This window comes from Heterodontus francisci, chromosome 10 (genome assembly GCF_036365525.1).
Source record: "Heterodontus francisci isolate sHetFra1 chromosome 10, sHetFra1.hap1, whole genome shotgun sequence".
NCBI lineage: Eukaryota > Metazoa > Chordata > Chondrichthyes > Heterodontiformes > Heterodontidae > Heterodontus > Heterodontus francisci.
In genome coordinates this window covers 49,545,337-49,564,839 of record NC_090380.1, presented here as the reverse complement: position 1 = coordinate 49,564,839, position 19,503 = coordinate 49,545,337, and the positions used below count along the sequence as shown (strand labels likewise).

The window sequence follows — 19,503 nt, the reverse complement described above, 5'->3', positions numbered from 1 at the left end:
TTTACCGAAACTGTTTGACTTCGGCTATTATGAAACAAAATTTAGAAGGTTCTCATGGCGACATTTTAATCTCTGTTTTGAAACTTTCCAATATTTTGCGAACAGTAAAATTTAACCAGCATGTTGACAATGGTGGCTGGATGGGCCGGATCTTGTGCTCGGCCCGACGTTGGGTTTCATGGCAGGTGGGCTGGAGAATCAAAGTGGCAGCTATGGAACCCGACGCCAGGATTGTTGGGCCCGATCTTCCCGATGGCGAGGACCCACAGTGGCAGCCCCTCTGCCACTCTGTGATAGGACCCTGGCTTAAATATTTAAAATACCTCTCTGCATATATTACCATGTCATTCGCCGCGATCTTCCCATTCGTTCCTGATCTTCAGAATGATGTGCGGCACTCGCACGCCTTCGCTTTCCCATCCAGGAGAAGCTGGCTCCACCTAGGAGAGGAAGGGGTCAACTCTACATTCTGAGTATAGGTGGTGGGGGGGAAGGGGTCAACTCTGCATTCAGTGTATACATGGCGGCGGGGGGGGGGGGCGGAAACGGAGGCAACTCTGCATTATTTTATGGATGGGGGGACAGGGGCAACTCTGCATTATGTTTGCAGTGCTGGCAGCCTTTTAAAAATGGCGCTAGCACCTGCTCAAGAATCAGGTGACACTGTTCCTGGCATTGCCGAGGCCGCCCCCACCATGTGATTGGTGGGGGGGCGGTCGCCGTCAATATGCTAAGTGCCTGTCCACCGCAAAATCGTGGCGACGCAGGTCCCATGTAGGGCGGCTGCCATTTTCTGCACCCACTGCCGTTCCCAGGATCCAGCCCATAATGTGGGTCCTTCAGCCCTGCAATAATATAAAGAGGTACTGGTCCAAAATTGGCACTGGATACGATCATGAGTGCAAGCTTCATCTAGGGGCACTACGGAGCCCTAGCACCAATTTACTGGATATGCTGCATTGCCAGCCAGTTCCAGTGTGGCCTGCAGGATGTGTCTTCTTGAAAAGGACACCCTTGCAGGCATTCCCAGTGTGCACCAGAAAGCTGTGAAGGAGTGCTATCCTGATGTCACACAGCCCAACGGCTTATGTAACATCAGGACACCAAATTTGGATCATGCAGGTCCAGGCAATGAATTTGCATGACACGCTGCAAACAGCAAGCACTAAGCTGCACTAGTGTTCTTTAAAGGGACAGGTACTCAAATTGCAGATAAGGTAACTTTTAAGTCCTTCTGTATTGCAAAGCATACTGGAGTGCTTTTGGAAGTGTTGTGGTGAGTTCCTGGATTTGCCACAGAGTGTTGCTGCAACTTCTCAATGAGAGCAGAGAAATAGGTGACCTGTCCACACAAAAGCTGCAAAAGGTATGGGGGCTGTAGTAGCAGTGCCTCTGGGTTTGCAGCATGACCAGGAGATGGAGCAGAGGCTGTGGAGAGAGCAAGGGCTGCGCAATGCTCTCTGCCAACTTGTAGCCGGACTCCTCCTTGCTGCGTAACGGTGGCAGGAGGCAGTCTGCCAATGCACTCAGAATCTCGGTATACGTGCCCGTTCAGTGCTCTCCTGTTTGCCGCCCATCGAGGTCTTCATCTGAGTTCTCTGCAGCCGTACCTCTCTGTGACCTTGCCGCCAGGTGAGCTGGCAAGCAAACCATCCTTTATCCCTGGCATGGCTGTAGCCCACTTGTGCCTAAATGACTCACTATGTTCTGATCCCAACTCTATTGTAATCTCCAAGGTACATGCAGTGCAGTATCTGAGCTGGTGGCTGCAAGTGTGAGATCAAGTGATGGGGCCTCTTCATTAGTGCTACGCTGTTGTGCTCTCTCTCGCTTTCTTCCCCTCCCTCCTTGGGCTGTTGTGGCTGGGCAGAAACCAGTTCTTGGGTGTCTGAAATCAGAAGAGGAAGGTTGATATGAGGGAAGCAGGATGGGTGGGAAGCAAGAATTCAGCAGCTTGCTCATCATACCAGCTAGCAGGATAAGCATGTGCTGGGAATTGAGAAGGGCCATCAGGCAGGAACATACCATCAGCTTCAATGTTCTCAGCGATGCTAGATGCCCCGAGCTCTATTACAGCTGGCCCCATGATGCACGGTTCTTAGAGTGGTCCTTGAGGGCCTCATCGTGCCTCTTGGAACCATGGCATCTCTCCTCTTGCCCATCTCCACCACTTGGGCCTCCAGTGCCATATCCATCACCTTGGAACCCTCTCTCTGCTCTGGTGCTCCATTTTACATGTTTTAAATTCCAGCAACATTATTCAGTGCAGCTTCTCTTTAAGAGGGACAGACTGCCTTTAAGAACAGAAGCTGACTGCACCACATGCTCTCAGCACAATGCTGTTTATCCCCCTGCTGAGCACCAAGGCAGTTGACAGTGGCATACAGGCAGCCAGCAGTGAGGAATCCACTTGGCCCCATGCTACAATCATGGTTTTTCTTTGTTTGAATACTGAAGTATTCAGTAAAGCAGACCCCAAATTAGCATGATCTAACTAGGATCTACACTTAGGACAAATATATGGAAAAATGCCTGTCAATCCTTGGACGCCAATAACATAATTTTGAGCATTCTTATCCATCAGTGCTTCAATGGATTTGGGATATTTTTTTCTGCTTTAAATGCAAATTGTTTGTTATTTTGGTATGCTAAATTAGTATCTGAGCTGGTCAAACTGCTCCTGCTCTTGGATTCTTCACTGTTCAATATCCAGATTAATGTAGTAGCTGTCCAAAGAATGATAACTTAGTACTCAAACTTGTGCTGGTGAATGTGTGACGTTCCAGTTAAAAAGTGTGATTAGCACAATAGTCATGGACAGTTATTCCTGCTTGTATGTGTCATTATTGAGCAATGATCCATGTGTGGGTGTTGAAGCTCTGCTAAGCAGCATGGTGACATCTTGTTACGGCTATATTCCTTATTCCCTTTTGTATGGTACCAGTTGCTGAAGGTGCAGTCATTTCCAGAAAATTACAAAAACACAAACATAGTTGGAACAATCTGCTATGGGGTTGGAGGAAACAAATCTGCAACACAATTTCCAAAGTTGAATTCATTATCTCAGCCCAACTTTAGTGTGAAAGCATTTAACAGGGAAAAAAGAAGTGAAAACCACAGGGTGAATGAAAATATTCTGTTCCCATGCTTCACCTAGTACCTGGTTACAAAGTAACATTGTAAGTACCCTGGGATCATATTGCCTGCCCTCTCTGTCTCTCTTTCAGTGATAAAATATTTTAGTTGTGGAAAAACGTAAAAGAGAACAAGAAAAAAAAACAACAAAAAAGGAGAATTCATCTGTGATGTTCCTAAGGCAAGGGTTGAAACCTTTCCATGTGAACTGCATTAACACATTGTGAACTGCATTAATACAAGCTGGACCTCAGGCAAGTGCTCAATCCTCAAACTGTCAAACAGTCTGACAGCTGGTGGCAGGTTTATTACACTATTTAAGCAGAATACATTCCATAACTTTCAGCATATTTCTGTAGTTCAACTCTATTGAAAAGGTTTTGTTAGATGGTGGGTTTTCTAGCTTCCACTAGCTTTTTTAGTTAGTAGCTCCAAAGATCATTTCTTCAATACATTCCAAACAATGTCTGCCTCCTCTCATCTTGAACTGGCATGTAAGTGACAACTGTTGTCGCTTGTTCCTTAGTCAACTGAGAGAGGTTGCAAGATTCGAGGCTCCTGAGGTTATTGAATGGGGCTATTGCCAAAAGAACAAAAAATGTTTTCTTTAAATTCACCTCCAACGTTAACTGATTATTTTATGATGCAGGAACATTATGTGAATTAGGTCTTTTATAGTTTCAGTGTGTCAGTTTTGGCTTTGTTGGTAGCACTTTCAACTCTGAGTCAGAAGGTTGTGGGTTCAAGTCCCACTCCAGAGAGCACAAAGATCTAGGCTGACACTACTTTGCACCACTGAGGGAGTGCTGTACTGTCAGAGGTGCCATGCTGCCTTTCAGATAGGTTGTTAAACTGAGGCCCTGACTGCTCTCTCAAATGGACATGAAAGATCCCATGGCACTATTTTGAAGGCTGCAGAGGAGTTATTCCCAGTGTCCTGGCCAATATTTATCTCTCAATCAACTTCATTAAAAGGACAGATTTATCTGGTCATTATCACATTGTTTTTTGTGGGAGCTTGCTGTGCCCATATTGGCTTCCTCATTTCCAACATTACAACAGTAACTACACTTCATAAAGAATACTGCATTGTCTGCAAAAGTGCTTTGAGATATCATGACATTGTGAAAGGCACAATGAAAATACTAATCATCCACACTCTATTAGGCCTAGCCTCTGACTTTGTAACTGTATGATTAAAATGTAGAAGGGCAATACAATATAGATATTGCTTCAAACTGTTTCAGATATTAACTGATATTTTCACACAATTATTGCTATTACTGTAATGATGTACAATGACGCCTTTTTGGCTAAAATCTTCTTAATGGCAATATCAAGTGAGCAGTCTCTAAATCTTTGTGGGCTAACGAATGTTTTTGAATGCCTCAAAAAAGGAGATTCCTTCTGTGACTTGTTGCCTGGAATTTTGGCATTTTATTGATGCTGGCAAAAAATGTTCTTTGCGATTTTAGCATGCAGATGGAGTGGGAAAGCCAAGCTGTTGCCTGGAGCTTTGGATTTATGTTTCCAACTGTCTTTTATCATTCTAATATTCAATTACAATGTTATTTATTCTCACAAATTTGTTCAATCTTACAGTCTCACTCACAGTGCATCATATATGAGCTTCATTTCAGAAATATTAATTGATGCACACTACAAGCTATGAGTACAGCTAAGTGTCCATGTGCTGGCTAGAATTTCTATTTACAGTAATATTTCTGAGCTGAATGCCATTGTCTGATTCAAAACAAGACCCCCATATTTTATTCAGAAGGTCAAAACATATTTAAAATTGATCATGCTATTCTTTTGAAATATCTTCAATTTGCCATACTGCATAAGTGGAAAATATATACAGTTAACACAGTATTTAGCAGAATGCAAGAACCACAGGCCAACATTTCTTCTCATCAGATCTAACGCATTGCTCGTGTAAACTGAGATGACATTTGCAAAACACAAATTTCATGTCACGTTAATTAACCTCTTCCAGAAGTGCATTTACAAACAACTTGCATTATATCTATATTGGCTTTTAAACATTTCAAGGCTAGTAAGAAGGATGCTACAACTGAAATGATTTGTAATACTGTAATAGTAATAAGGTGGAAAAATATAATTTTCACATTACAGACCTTAAATTATCAAATTATTTGCACATATGAGGATATATGCAGAATTCCTTTCCAAGTCTACATATGTAAGGCTGAATTTTATTCTCCAACCACCAAGAGCAGTAGTTGTTAAACCCCGTAACCACCCCCGGCATCCCCCCACTATACTGCACATAAATGTGTGACCCATTCCTCCCCAGTACACACAAAATAAACGGTAGCCCCGTCCCCCCCCCAAAAAAACACCTAAATTGAATTGACCTCTCCCTCCCGCCCCCCCCCCCCCACTCCCAAACAACTGCTCAGAGTGCAGAGATCACGCCTTCCCACCCCCCCACACAAGAAATGCAGAGTTGACCCCGTTTCCACCCCCACCCCCTCCCCCCCGCCACCACCCAAGTTCCTTCCTTCCCCACCTTGGTGGTGCCAGCTTTCCCTGGATGGAAAAGTGAAGGCGCGTGAATGCCGCCTGTTGCATGGAGTGTTATGGACAGCCGGTAAGATGGTGGGGAATGGCATGTTAATTTATTCATGTTCCTTATTTAAATATTTAAAGTCGGGTCCCATCACCAAGCAGTGTGGGATCTGCCACGGAGCTCGCCACCGCCAGGACGATTGGGCCCGGCCAATCCCGGCGTTGGACTCTGTGGCGGGCCGCTGATACTGCGATCTTCCAGCCACTACCCCACGCCCACCCCAAACAATGTCAGGAACGCGACAAAATTCAGCCTGTAGAGTGTTTAATCCAAAAAAAGTGTCACTATATAAATGCAAGTTCTCTTTTCTTCTTCCTTTTAAATTAACATTTATTAAGGTTTTGTTAAACTCATTGAATTGTATAAATTGTCAAAACTAAGTTCATATACAGAAAAGAAACAAAATAGCTTCCAGATCTAATCAACAGCAATAGATTTACCACGGACTCCTTAATTGAAATTTGATTTTTGTTACTATGCAAATTTCATGTCCCTTCCAATTTCATTTGTACAGTCCTAATCATCTTTCTCATAAAATATATTTTCTCTTATCAACCTTTAACCAGTTATCCTAACCAAAATGATCTCTAAAGATATTAAAATAGCACTATAAACTGGATGATTGATTGTCATTTGAAGCACTTTGTTATAAATTTTAGAACGATTAAGTATTTGCTATTTGGGAATTCATACACATCTCAATCTAAATCATAAAGAAAGATATTAGATACTGAGATGAAATATTCTATTCACACTCTGAGGCAAGTTGCAATTAATATTGAACAAGACATAATATAGATCATAATGTTCTAATACCCAACTGCAAAACGTGTACTTGAATGCTTCACCATCATTCTGTGATTCGATGGAGGTTAATGTAAATATGAAGGATGCTTAATTAATTGATACTAATTGTGAAGTTTGCAACTTTTTAAGAAAGTAATATACTGTGTGTTGATGATAATAGACTGAATTTATTAACTATTAAAAATTTCATAGTCTTTGACAATCTCTTCAATTTTGTTTTGTTTTCAGTCACAGAAGAGTATTAGTACTATGGACCAGACAGCAAAAAATTGCTTTCTAACATTTTGTCTTGGCATATAGCTTCTATGCCAACCTGCCATTAGTTTGGAGTGCTTGCATAGTATTTGAAACAACCCATAGAAAATTTATAACACAGGAAGAGGCCATTCGGCCCATTGGAGGGAGTTTTATGCTCTCCCTTGCGTCGGGTTTGGAGGGAAGTGGGGTGGTGAGGTGGGGGGGGTCTGGGAGGGGGTCCCTCGTTAAAAGCCACTTCGTGCCTGAACAAGGGACCCAGCATCGGGAAGGGGGGATCTGCTGAGAGCCATACCTCAGCCCTTGCTGCCGGCCCCCCTTACACCCCCTCCCCTGCAACCCCCACCCCGCGAGACCCCTCCTGCTGTGACTTAACTGTGGCCTGGGTCCAGGGCCTTGGGTGAGTCCAGTACCAGCAGGTTATAGCACTTTAAGTGTTTTTAAGTGCACTGAGCGTTTCTGCCTCTACCACCCTTTCTACTTTCAGGCAGTTCAAAATTTGACAATGATGCCAAACTTGGAGGAATGGCAAACAGTGAGAATAATACAAACTGCCTACAACAGGACATAGATAGGCTAGCAGAATAGGCAGACAAGTGTCAGATGGAATTTAATACAGACAAGTGTGAGGCAATACATTTTGGCAGAAGGTATAGGGTGAGCTAATATAGACTTAATGGTGCAGTTCTAAAGAGTGTGCAGGAACAGAGGGTCCTGTAGGTGCATGTGCATCAATCTTTGAAGGTGGCAGGACATATTGAGAGTGGTTAGTAAAGCATATGGAATCCTGGTCTTCATAAATAGAGGCATAGAGTACAAAAGCAGGGAAGCTCTGGTTCGGCCTCAACTAGTCTATTGTGTCCAGTTCTGATCACTACACTTCAGGAAGGATGTGAGAGTCCTTGAGTGGGTGCAGAGGAGATTTGCCAGAATGGTTCCATGGATGGAGAATTTTAGCTAAAAGATTAGGCTGGAGAATCTGGGGTTGTTCTCCAAAGACCAAAGGATATTGAGGGGAGATTTAATAGAGGTGTACAAGATTATCACAGGCTTAGCTAAGTTAGACAAGGAAAAGCTGTTCCCACCAACAGATGGTACAAGGACTAGCGGACACAGATTAAAGGTGTTGCAGGGCGATTGTGAGGAGGAACGTTTTTATGCAGTGAGTGGTAATGACCTGGAACACTCTGCTCACGAGGGTGGGGAAAGCAGAGACAATGATTTAAAGAAGGAAATATGATGGGCATTTGAAGGAAATAAACTTGCAGGGCTACAGGAATTGAGTGGAGGAGTGGGACTGAGTGAATTGCTCTGCAGAGAGCTGGCATTGACACGATGGGCTGAATGGCCTCCTCCTATGCTGTAAATGACTCTATGACTGGTTGAATCTTATGCAGCTCAAGCTGCAATTAGTTCTGCACCAGTTTAACCAGCAGTCCCTTTAAGGACTGAAGAGGCCACTGTTGAAAGCAATGGGTTTTTTATTTTTATTTTTACTTCCCTTAATTTAGAACCATAAGGTACAGAAGAGGTCCTCTGACCTCCACATTAATACTTATTTTTTCATTTGTTCAGGGGTGTGGAGGTCACTGGCTAGGCCAGCATTTATTGCCCATCCCTAACTGCCCTTGAGAAGATGGTGGTGAGCTGCCTTCTTGAACTGCTGCAGTCCTTGGGGTGTAGGTACACAAACAGTGCTGTTCGGAAGGGAGTTCCAGGATTTTGACCCAGCGACAATGAAGGAACGGCGATTATAGTTCCAAGTAAGCATGCTGTGTGGCTTGGCGGTAACCTTGCAGGTGGTGGTGTGCCCATGCATCTGCTGCTCTTGTCCTTCTAGGTGGTAGAGGTCGCGGGTTTGGAAGGTGCTGTCGAAGGAGCCTTGGTGAGTTGCGGCAGTCTATCTTGTAGATGGTACACATTGCTGCCACTGTGCGTCGGTGGTGGAGGGAGTGAATGTTGAATGTGGTGGATGGGGCGCCAATCAAGTGGGCTGCTTTGTCCTTAATGGTGTCGAGCTTCTTGAGTGTTGTTGGATCTGCACGCATCCAGGCAAGTGGAGAGTATTCCATCACACTCCTGACTTGTGCCTTGTAGATGGTGGAAAGGCATGGGGGAGACAGGAGGTGAGTTATCATCGCAGAATTCCCAGCCTCTGACCTGCTCTTGACGTCACAACATTTATGTGGTTGGTCCAGTTCAGTTTCTGGTCAACGGTGACCCCCACGATGTCGATAGCGGGGGGATTCAGATATTATAATGCCATTGAATGTCAAGGGGAGATGGTCATTGCCTGGCACTTGTGTGGTGCAAATGTTACTTGCCACTTATCAGCTCAAGCCTGGATATTGTCCAGGTCTTGCTGCATCTCTACACAGACTGCTTCAGTATCTGAGGAGTCGTGAATTGTGCTGAACATTGTACAATCATCAGCAAACATCCCCACTTCTGATCTTATGATTGAAGGAAGGTTATTGATGAAGAAGCTGAAGCTGGTAGGGCCTAGGACACTACTCTGAGGAACTCCTGCAGTGATGTCCTGGGACTGAGATGATTGACCTCCAACAGCCATAACCATTTTTCTTTGTGCTAGGTGTGACTCCAATCAACGGAGAGTTTTCCCCCTGATTCCCATTGACTCCAGTTTTGCAAGGGCTCCTTGATGTTATACTCTGTCAAATGCCGCCTTGTTGTCAAGGGCAGTCACTCTCACCTTATTTCTGAAGTTCTGCTCTTTTGTCCATGTTTGGACCAAGGCTCTAATGAGGGCAGAACCCAAACTCAGTGTCAGTGAGCAGGTTATTGCTGAGCAAGTGCCGCTTGATAGCATTGTTAATTACCCCTTCCATAACTTTGCTGATGATCGAGAGTGGACTGATGGGATGATAATTGACCAGGTTGGATTTGGCCTGCTTTTTGTGGATAGGACATACCTGGGCAATTTTCCACATTGCCAGTTCGCTGCCAATGTTGTAGCCGTACTGAAAAAGCTTTGCTAAGGGTGTGGCAAGTTCTGGAGCATATGTTTTCAGCACTAATGCCAGAATGTTATCAGGGAACATAACCTTTGCAGTATCCAGTGCCTTCAGCCATTTCTTCATATGACGTGGAGTGTATTGGATTGGCTGAAGACTGGCATCTGTGATGCTGGGGACCTCAGGAGGAGGCAGAGATGGATCATCCACTCGGCACTTCTAGCTGAAGATGGATGCAAATGCTTCAGCCTTGTCTTTTGCACTGATGTGCTGGGCTCCCCCATCATTGAGGATGGTGATATTTGTGGACCCTCCTCCTCCTGTCAGTTGTGTAATTGTCCACTATCATTCAAGACTGGATGTGGCAGGACTGCCGAGCTTAGATCTGATCCATTGGTTGTGGAATCGCTTTGGTTTGTCTATCGCATGCAGCTTCTGCTGTTTGGCATGCAGGTAGTTCTGTGTTGTAGCTTCACCAGGCTGACACCTCATTGTTAGGTATGCCTGGTGCTGCTCCTGGCATGGGTTGGTCCCTCGGCTTGATGGTAATGGTAAAGTGGGGGATTTGCTGGGTCATGAGACTACAGATTGTGGTGGAATACAATTCTGCTGCTGGTAATGACCCACAGTGCCTCATGGATGCCCAGTTTTGCATTGCTATATCGGTTCAAAGTCTATCCCGTTTAGCACGGTGGTAGTGCCACACATGATGGTGGGAACCTGACTGGGCTGCTGGCAGTCCATGTTGGACCTCTCCCATTTACCTCCTCCCCTCTCCCTGGGCTTAGCTATAGGTAAGTGCCTGAACCGGTGAGCTATGTCAGGATGCCTGATTGGCTCTCTCAGCTCTCCAGATTTATTCTAATGAGTTCCACGGATGAATTTAGGATGATCAGTTAGCTTCTCTCTCCTTGTGCATGATATCCACCTCACCCATTTTGTGCTATTGTCAGGTGCTATCAAAGTTAGGCCCTTATGTGTTTGATCTGAATCACAATGATGTATTAATGATTACTTTGAACTGGTATTGAAAGCATACAAAGTCCCTTGGTGGTTACCAGTAGTCTCAAAAAATATATTTAAAAACATCACCCAAAATGAAATATAGAGTAAGACAAAAAAAGCAAGAAATAGAGAAAGTCATCTTTAAAAAAAGTTAAAGGAAACAAGAAAAACTGATACAAAAATTATTGCACGTTGCATTATTGTGGGTAAATTATTCTACAGCAGCATGAATTTACTGATGAATTTTCAGTTGAGGCTTATTAAGGATCTATTCATGATTATTCAATGCACAAAGCCTGACCCCCAAGCTCCTCAATTCAATGAAGTGACAAAAATATGACAAGGTTATCCTAAATTATATGATCCTAAATGTCTCCCTTCCTCTTGGCGTTCCTGCACTGTGTATCATTTTCTAATTAAGAATATGGATACACAAGCTTCTAGCAGGTTGCTGCCAAGTGACAGGAGGTGTTTGAGAGATTCTGGTAACTTTCTCTGACAATTCTTCCTCCTCCTACTGAGGAACTGTTTGGGCTTCCTTTGGGAACATGCCTGATGAATAATCTGTGCTTTTTTTAATAACATTAAATTAACATTCTTTGATTGTGTAGTTGTTTAAGTGGTTACACATATATTTGGGTCTCAATTTACTGAGTTAAACAGATTGAAAGTTGGGAGTTCCGCACGTGAACCTGATGCGCTGATCTCTGCCCCTCATTCTTTGTTTGGCATTCCTATTGATTGAGCGCAGTCTTGCAATTTATGAACAAACAGTTTTATTTTTTGCCACCATTTTCCCCGTGAAAGCTTCTGGTGTCCTATGGCCAGGAGCCTTGCTTGTGACCCACTCCCAGTCCTCTGCTAATGCTATTTCGTACCCAGCTACTAGAACCTATATGTAAATGGCCAGGAGTGACTCTCCCTCAAATTATCCCTCCATTCTGTTGTCTGCCCTTTCTGTCAGGGAATGGCCTGGCCCCACTGAGTGGCTGCACATGAGGAGTTCAGGAACTTACTGCATGAAGAACCAAGATTGTGAATCCATTTCCGACAACACCACTAGACAGTGTATTATGCAGTGTACTGTGCCACCCTGCTGCTTTTATAAAGAGGCATTTTTAAAATATCATCAGAGTCAGGAAGAAATGCTCTTTTCACTGTTGAAACGGATGCATTAAATGTTGTATTACTGATACTGTTCATGCAGATCGAGAATCTCAATTTTGACCATTTAATGCAATCTTGGGAAGCAGCAAAACACTTGGCTCCATTTAATAATTATGCAGTATTTTAGTTGAGAATCGAGAGTCTGGACAATGCCTACTTGATTGAGAAGTTCAACATACTTGCAGCTTTGATTATCTTAGATTCACAGAAGCTTACAGCACAGAAAGAGGCTATTTGGTCTGTTGTGCCTGTGCTAGTTCTTTGAAAGAGCAGTCATGCTTAGTCCCATATCCCCAGTTTTTGGCTCCTTATCCTCAAGTATCTGTCCCTTCTAAAATTATTCATGGAATCAGCTGCCACCATCTTTTCAGATAGAGTGCTCCAGATCCCAATAACACTCTCATTTCTCCTCATCATCTGTCTCGATCTTTTGCCAATTTTAAAACTATGGCCCTTGAGGTTTTTTTTATTATTTGTTTGTGGGAGTCACTGGCTAGGCCAGCATTTATTGTCTCTGCCCTTGAATTGAGTGGCTTGCTAGGCCATTTCAGTGGGCATTTAAGAGTCAACCACATTGCTGTGTGTCTGGGGTCACGTTTAGACCAGACCAGGTAAAGACATCTGATGAAAGGTCAATGACCTGAAACGTTAACTCTGCTTCTCTCTCCACAGATGCTGCCAGACCTGCTGAGTATTTCCAGCATTTCTTGTTTTTATTTCAGATTTCCAGTATCTGCAGTATTTTGCTTTTATTTTAGAGTTATGGTAAATGGTTACTTTTCCCACTGGAGGATAGACAATGGTGTTATAGAGTCATAGAGTCGTACAGCATAGAAACAGGCCCTTCGGCCCACCGCGTCCATGCCGACCATAATGCCTAGCTATACTAATCCCACCTACCTGCATTAATTCCATATCCCTCTATGCCTTGCTCATTCAAGTACCTGTCCAGATGCCTCTTAAATGTCGCTACTGTTCCAGCCTCCACCACCTCCTCAGGCAGCTCATTCCAAATACCCACTATTCTTTGTGTGAAAAATTTGCCCCTTTGATCTCATTTGAACCTCCTCCCTCTCACCTTAAATCTATGCCCTTTAGTTTTAGTCACCCCTACCATGGGAAACAGATTCTGCCTATCTATGCCTATCAATTTTATTTACCTCTATCATGTCCCCTCGGCCTCCTTCGCTCCAGGGAAAGTAGACCCAGCCTATCCAATCTCTCTTTATAACTCAAGCCCTCCAAACCAGGCAACATCCTTGTGAATCTTTTCTGCACCCTCTCTAGCTTAATCACATCTTTTCTGTAGTGCGGGACCCATAGTTCCCATGGGTCAGTGGTAGGATCACTGCTTTTGTGCTGTATATAAATTACTTGAATTTTTTTTTTTAGATTTAGATATACAGCACTGAAACAGGCCCTTCAGCCCACCGAGTCTGTGCCGACCATTAACCACCCATTTACACTAATCCCATATTCCTACCACATCCTCACCTATCCCTATATTCCCCTACCAGAATCTTGGAATACAGAGTAGAATTTCAAAATTTGCTGATGCTACCAAGCTTGGAGGAGTGCCAAACAGTGAGGATGGTATAAACCACCTGCAACAGGACATAGATAGGCTAGCAGAATGAGCAGACAAGCATCAGATGGAATTTAATACAGACAAGTGTGAGGTGATGCATTTTGACAGAAGGGATAGCGTGAGGCAATATAGATTTAGGTGCAGTTCTAAAGAGTGTGCAGGAACAGAGGGACCTGTAGGTGCATGTACCTTGATCTTTGAAGGTGGCAGGACATATTGAGAGAGTGGTTAGCACAGCATATGGGAATTTTGGGCTTCATAAATAGAGGCATGGAGTACAAAAGCAGGGAAATTATGCTGAACCTTGAGAAGCTCTGGTTAGGCCCCAACTAGAGTATTGCGTCCAGTTCTGGTTATCACACTTTAGGAAGGATGTGAGTGTCCTTGAGGGGGGTGCAGAGGAGATTTACCAGAATGGTTCCAGAATGGAGGATTCTAGTTACAAGTTTAGGCTGGAAAAGCTGGGGTTGTACTCCTTGGAGCAAAGGAGATTGAGGGGAGATTTAAGATAAGTGTACAGGATTATGATAGGCTTAGCTAAATTAGGCATGGAAAAACTGTTTGCATTAACAGATGGTACAAGGGCTAGCAGGCACAGATTGAAGATTTTGGGCAAGAGGTGCAGGAAGAATATGAGGAAGAACTTTTTTAGGCAGTGAATGGTAATGACCTGGAACTTGCTACCCACGAGGGTGGTGGAAATGGAGACAATCAATGATTTCATAAGGAAATTGTATGGGCACATGAAGGAAATGAACTTGCAGGGCTACGGGGATCGAGTTGGGATGCGGGGCTGACTGGATTGCTGCACCGAGTGCCGGCATGGACTAGATGGGCCAAATAGCTGCCTCCTATTCCATAAATGATTTTATGACTATGGCTCTATCCTGAATCCTATACCTATCCTCATCACTAACTGTTACTTTGCCATGTTTCGTATCATTTGTGAAACCTTATAATGCCGGCCCTACACCCAAGTCTAGTCCATTTTTTAAAATTGAAACATGTAATAGATCCAAGACTGGGGAACACCACTGCAAACTCCTTCCCAGTCTGAAAAACATCCATCCAACACCATCCTTTGGTCCCTATCACTGAACCAATTTTGCATACATACTGCCACTTTCCCCTCTATTCCATGGGATTCCATCTTCTTAATAAGTCTTTTGTCTTCTGGCACCTTGTCCAATGCCTTTTGAAAGCCCAGATACACATCCATTGCACACCTTGATCAATCTTCTTTGTTCCCTTATCATGGAATTCAATCAAGTTAATCAGACACTATTTGCCTTTAACAAAACCTCTTCTTGATTAACCCATGACTTTCCAAATGAATGTTTTTTTTCCCAATGATGGCTTTCAATATTGTTGTTGTTTCCAATATTATTGTTGGCTAAAAGTCCTTGAATAAATACTAAATGCATTCAGAACAAGTTGAAAGCAAGGACATTGCAAAGAGATGGCCATTTTGGACTGAAGCTTTGAATAATTGTGATAAAGTTCCAAATATATTCTGCTTAAATGGTATGTTACGACCTCAGTCAGATCGTTAACATGAAAAATATAAGAATATGAGATATGAACCCCCAGACCAATTTGAAGAATTACCTGCCAAGATTTCATGTTTTAAAACTTACTGTAACAACTAAAACGAAACCTCCATTAACTAAATAGTATTTTGTAAGTAGCTGACAACCCAAATTCCAAAGATTCAAACACTTGAAAACCTCAGAGCACACTTATACATTACACAGTCCTCTTTGATGGCAAAATCTTTTCGGTTAAAAGTCTCAAATTCCTCCCAGTTGCAACAGGTTGGATTTCCCACCATACTCCCCTTAGGTTTGCTTGACTTGCTCCCCCTTTGTCGACAGCCCCACCCACTGCTGTGCTAATGCTGGTGGTGGCAGGATAAGGCCCTTAATTGGGCATCAATTGCTCACTTAAGGGCCTCAATTGACGGCTGGGCAGGAAGGCCGTTCATGGGCCTTCCCCGACGGACATAATTGGGATGGAGGCAGGAAGCCTCCAAACTCACCATGGGAAGAGCATAGAATCTTCCCCTCCCCGCCCGCGCCCCCCCTCCCCCAGCATGCGTGAGAAACAATAGGTGAGGAGATAGATAATTATTATCGATGAAGTGCAATCACTGAAAATGTGTGCAATTTCAGATAGACTGGGAAGGTGGTATAATGAGTGTGAAATCATGTAATAGATTTCTTTGTTACAAAAGACAAAGCTGTTGTTAGATCAGGGCTATGGGAGAGAATGGGGCAGTAGGATTAGTCTCGGGTTGATCCAGAGCTAAGGGAAGAGTCAGTCAGTGGGATTAGTTTTGACGCAAAGCTATGGCTAAAGAGCCGGTCAGTGGGATCAGTTTTAGATTGACCCAAGTCTATAGAGTGAGAATGAGGTAATAGGACCAGTTGTGGATTGGCACTTGGGTACAGACAATAGGGTTAATTTTTGATTGATGCAGAGCTATGGAGAGGTAACAGAGCAATGGTAGATAGACACAAAGTTATGGGGAGAGCAGGGCAGTGGGATTGGCTTTGGATTGAAACAGGGCTATGGGGGGGAAAGCAGTGCTGGTGTGATTAGTTTTGGATCGACTCAGGGCTGGAGGGAGAGAGTCTGGACAACACCTAGATGGCAGGGAACTTCAACAAACCTGTAGTTGTATTTTTGTTAATATCTCTAGAAAGCCACTTAACTATATTAATGCTACTAATCATATCTTCAGCCTTCAGATTTTAAAAATTACCTAAAGCATGTCTTACAGACAGGATATGCTGTTTCTCTGTAATATGAAATGAAATACAACCTGATACCAGTCCAGTTCAAATCACATGATGCAATAAAATGCTCGTTCAAATCAATTGATTTAATCAAAGAAGTCTGCCCCCTTCCACTATGCATGATGACAACCATCTTTATTTCTGTAGGCACATAGTGACACTGAAAGTATGTGTTTGAATTTTGAGCAGGTGTATAGTTGTACAACTAGAAGGGATCTAAAAATGGAAGGTTGGACAGATCTGAAAGAACTTTAGCTCCCGATCAGCAGGCGGAAATGCAAAAATGAAATTTTCCTCAATGGTCTCCCATTTATTTGAAACTTCTCTTGATGCCACAGACTGAGTGGGATACTACAATGCGCGGTATCACATTTTAGCAGATCCTGTTTGCAGCCGACATTCTCACACACGTTTTTCAGCAAGAGTAGCTTGAGAATGATCGGGATTAGGGGCCCAGATAAATTTTCTTTCCACTTCCTGGCTCAGGACTGCTGAGACCAATTGTAATGGCAATAATATTTGTAAATTGCATTAAACACTGAAATACATGCTTTACATGATGCATGTTTTATTTTTCATTCCGGACAGTGTAGCCACTATGTTCAAGGTTTTAGTCTGCCTTTACCAATCCAGGAGCAGTAATCAATCCAGTACACAGCAATTTATTTTGGTTTTATGATTATTTTTGATCTAGTTGTTCAGTCTTTCAGGATTGTTAAAGTTGAAATGATCAGCATGCTGCGCTCCTCAAGTGCACTATCACTGAAATTGTATTTGATGAATATTTCATCAAAATAAATTCCAACATCTTTTTGCACATTCCCCTGCAAAAAAGACTAAATGTTGAGATGTAAACACATCTGCTTGCATAATTAGATTTATTCTTCAGATGTGGCATAAACTTTTGCAAAATATTCAGTTATACTCTTGGGGAATGATCAAAGTGTATTCATTAGATAATTGATTTTACTGAGTGCCCAGAAGCCTTGTGCACAATCGAACTTATTAAGCTGCCTCAGCCATGTTTAGGCTCTGGAATGAGGCCTGTGGTCTTATGATAATTGTGCTGTTCACAGGGATTTTGCAAACCTCCATGAGGATAAATGTGATAGCTTAGAAGTGGATCATTTCAGGTTACAGTCAGCTTGAGAATGTTTGTGTATTTATCAAGTATGGTATGCAATGCACCAGGCAATTTTGAGTGCTGAACAGAATGTACTTTTTCAACCAACTTTTGTCAACTTAAGAAATGTAAGACAAATAAAAAAAAAAAAATAGCTGGGTCGCTGAGTGCATTCACTTCTGGAACCCTGAGTTGAAATGCAATCCAGATGGAAGTGCTCAAGGTCTTTCTTTTTGACGGATAATCTTAAATAAAATGCACTTGCCGTGTGGCAAACAATGTTTCCCCTATATTTTTTTCAAGCATGGATGATTTCTTTAAGTGCACGGCCCTTTTAAAATCTTTTGTGCACCACGCACATATGGTAATTTAAAGGGGCCAAATTGTGCACAGCCTTTGTGGGGACTCATAGATTACTGCACAGCTGCATGGCTTAGAGGGAACATTGGTGGCAACCTAACTTCTAGTGGACACCACACGACAGTACAAAGCTTCCTTCATTTGGCACCTATTTAGCAGTCTCACTCAGATGGTTGATGCAGGATGCAGAAATGTCATGCCTATTTAATTGGAGGTGATTTTTGGTAGATGAATCAAGGCATTTTGTTGAGGTAATGCAGAGGGAACTTTATCCTGCAACTAAAGTACATGATATCTACCCTGGGAGTGCAGACACCACAGTAAAAGGATGTAAGATGTTTTATTATAACACTGAACATATCAACAAACTCACCAAGAATTTTATACAGAGACATTCAAAAGAAAAAGACAAAAAATAAACATATATCATGGTTGAAATTCAGTTGACCCTAAAAAGAGGTTGCTTCCTGCTAGTTACTCTGTTACAGTTTAATTATTGCATGATTTCATTATAAATCCAACTATAAACCAATTTCCTTTCTCCCACACACCTTCATCTTTTCTGTCAACTATTCAGCACAAATAATGTGATTTTGACTCTATTGCATTTCACTGTTGTTTTAAATTTGGAACATTGTGTATATGAGATGCGTCTGCATGGGGGAGTTGTATAACAACACAATTACAATGCTCAGAACAGCCGATGCTGTTACTATAGCAACAGGATCTGCAAAGCGCCATCCTGGGTGTCAAGTTAAAAAGCTCTGCAAAATCAAGGATGGCAGAAAGTATGAGTCTGTGACCTTTTCTCTTAATAATATATAATACTTTCTGGCAGTGTTAAATTACATTCCTTGAATAAATACTTTTCCATAAAAATTGCAGTTGATAAAGTTGACCCATAGCATCTCCCAACTCTCTTTATATTTATTATTCTGACCTACTTTAAATTTCCCAATGTTCTGCACCGTTTTCTGGTTAAGACAGTAGGCAAGTGAGTGATCTGCTTCCAGGCCTCTGCTTATTCATGAGTGACTATTAGGTTGGAGGCAGGAATGGTCTGGAGTGATGCAACCTGAGATTTACCCTCATCTCAGCATCCTAGATTGTATATCTGGGACTTTATGTGCGATCGTTGCAGACAAGTATATGTGCACTACATCGGTGGTGCAGTGATACTCTGGAAATCATGAGGCACCTTTTTGACAAAGTCTCTTTTTGAGATGCCCATTGCATTAGCAAGAGATGCAAAAGCAACATACAATATTTTGTCCATGGATACATATGAAGCAAAGCTTTTCCCCAGTCCATGACCATTTACCACCCTCTCCTGCTCTCATCCAAAGTGGCAAGCATTGGGCAACTTCAGCACACTTAATTTGGTAGCTATCTCTCATTATCAACATCTCTATATACGTGTACTTGTAACCAACAATTTTTAGGGGGCAAGTAGTTCAAACCTGGAAGACATGTGGCACTGTGCATTGCACATGGTTCATTGCTTTTCAGTAATTGATCTTATTTGCACTAATGCAGTTTACTGATGAGGCAGCTTTAAGTAAAGTGCAATCTTTTAAATTAGTACCTGGAGACGGAGAATGATTGCTCGCAGCCTAATTGTCTGAAGTTGTTTGAGGGTTCTTTGCAGTGATTCTCAGCAAAAACAAAAGAAGTTAAATGTCTGGCCTGTCTGC

General features: G+C 42.8%; 1 protein-coding gene across 1 annotated transcript in view; it reads left to right on the top strand.

The window, feature by feature from the left end:
- Positions 1 to 19,503, top strand: part of il1rapl1b (interleukin 1 receptor accessory protein-like 1b) — an 838,919-nt gene that overhangs the window by 670,453 nt on the left and 148,963 nt on the right. The gene's annotated exons all lie outside the window — the stretch shown is intronic.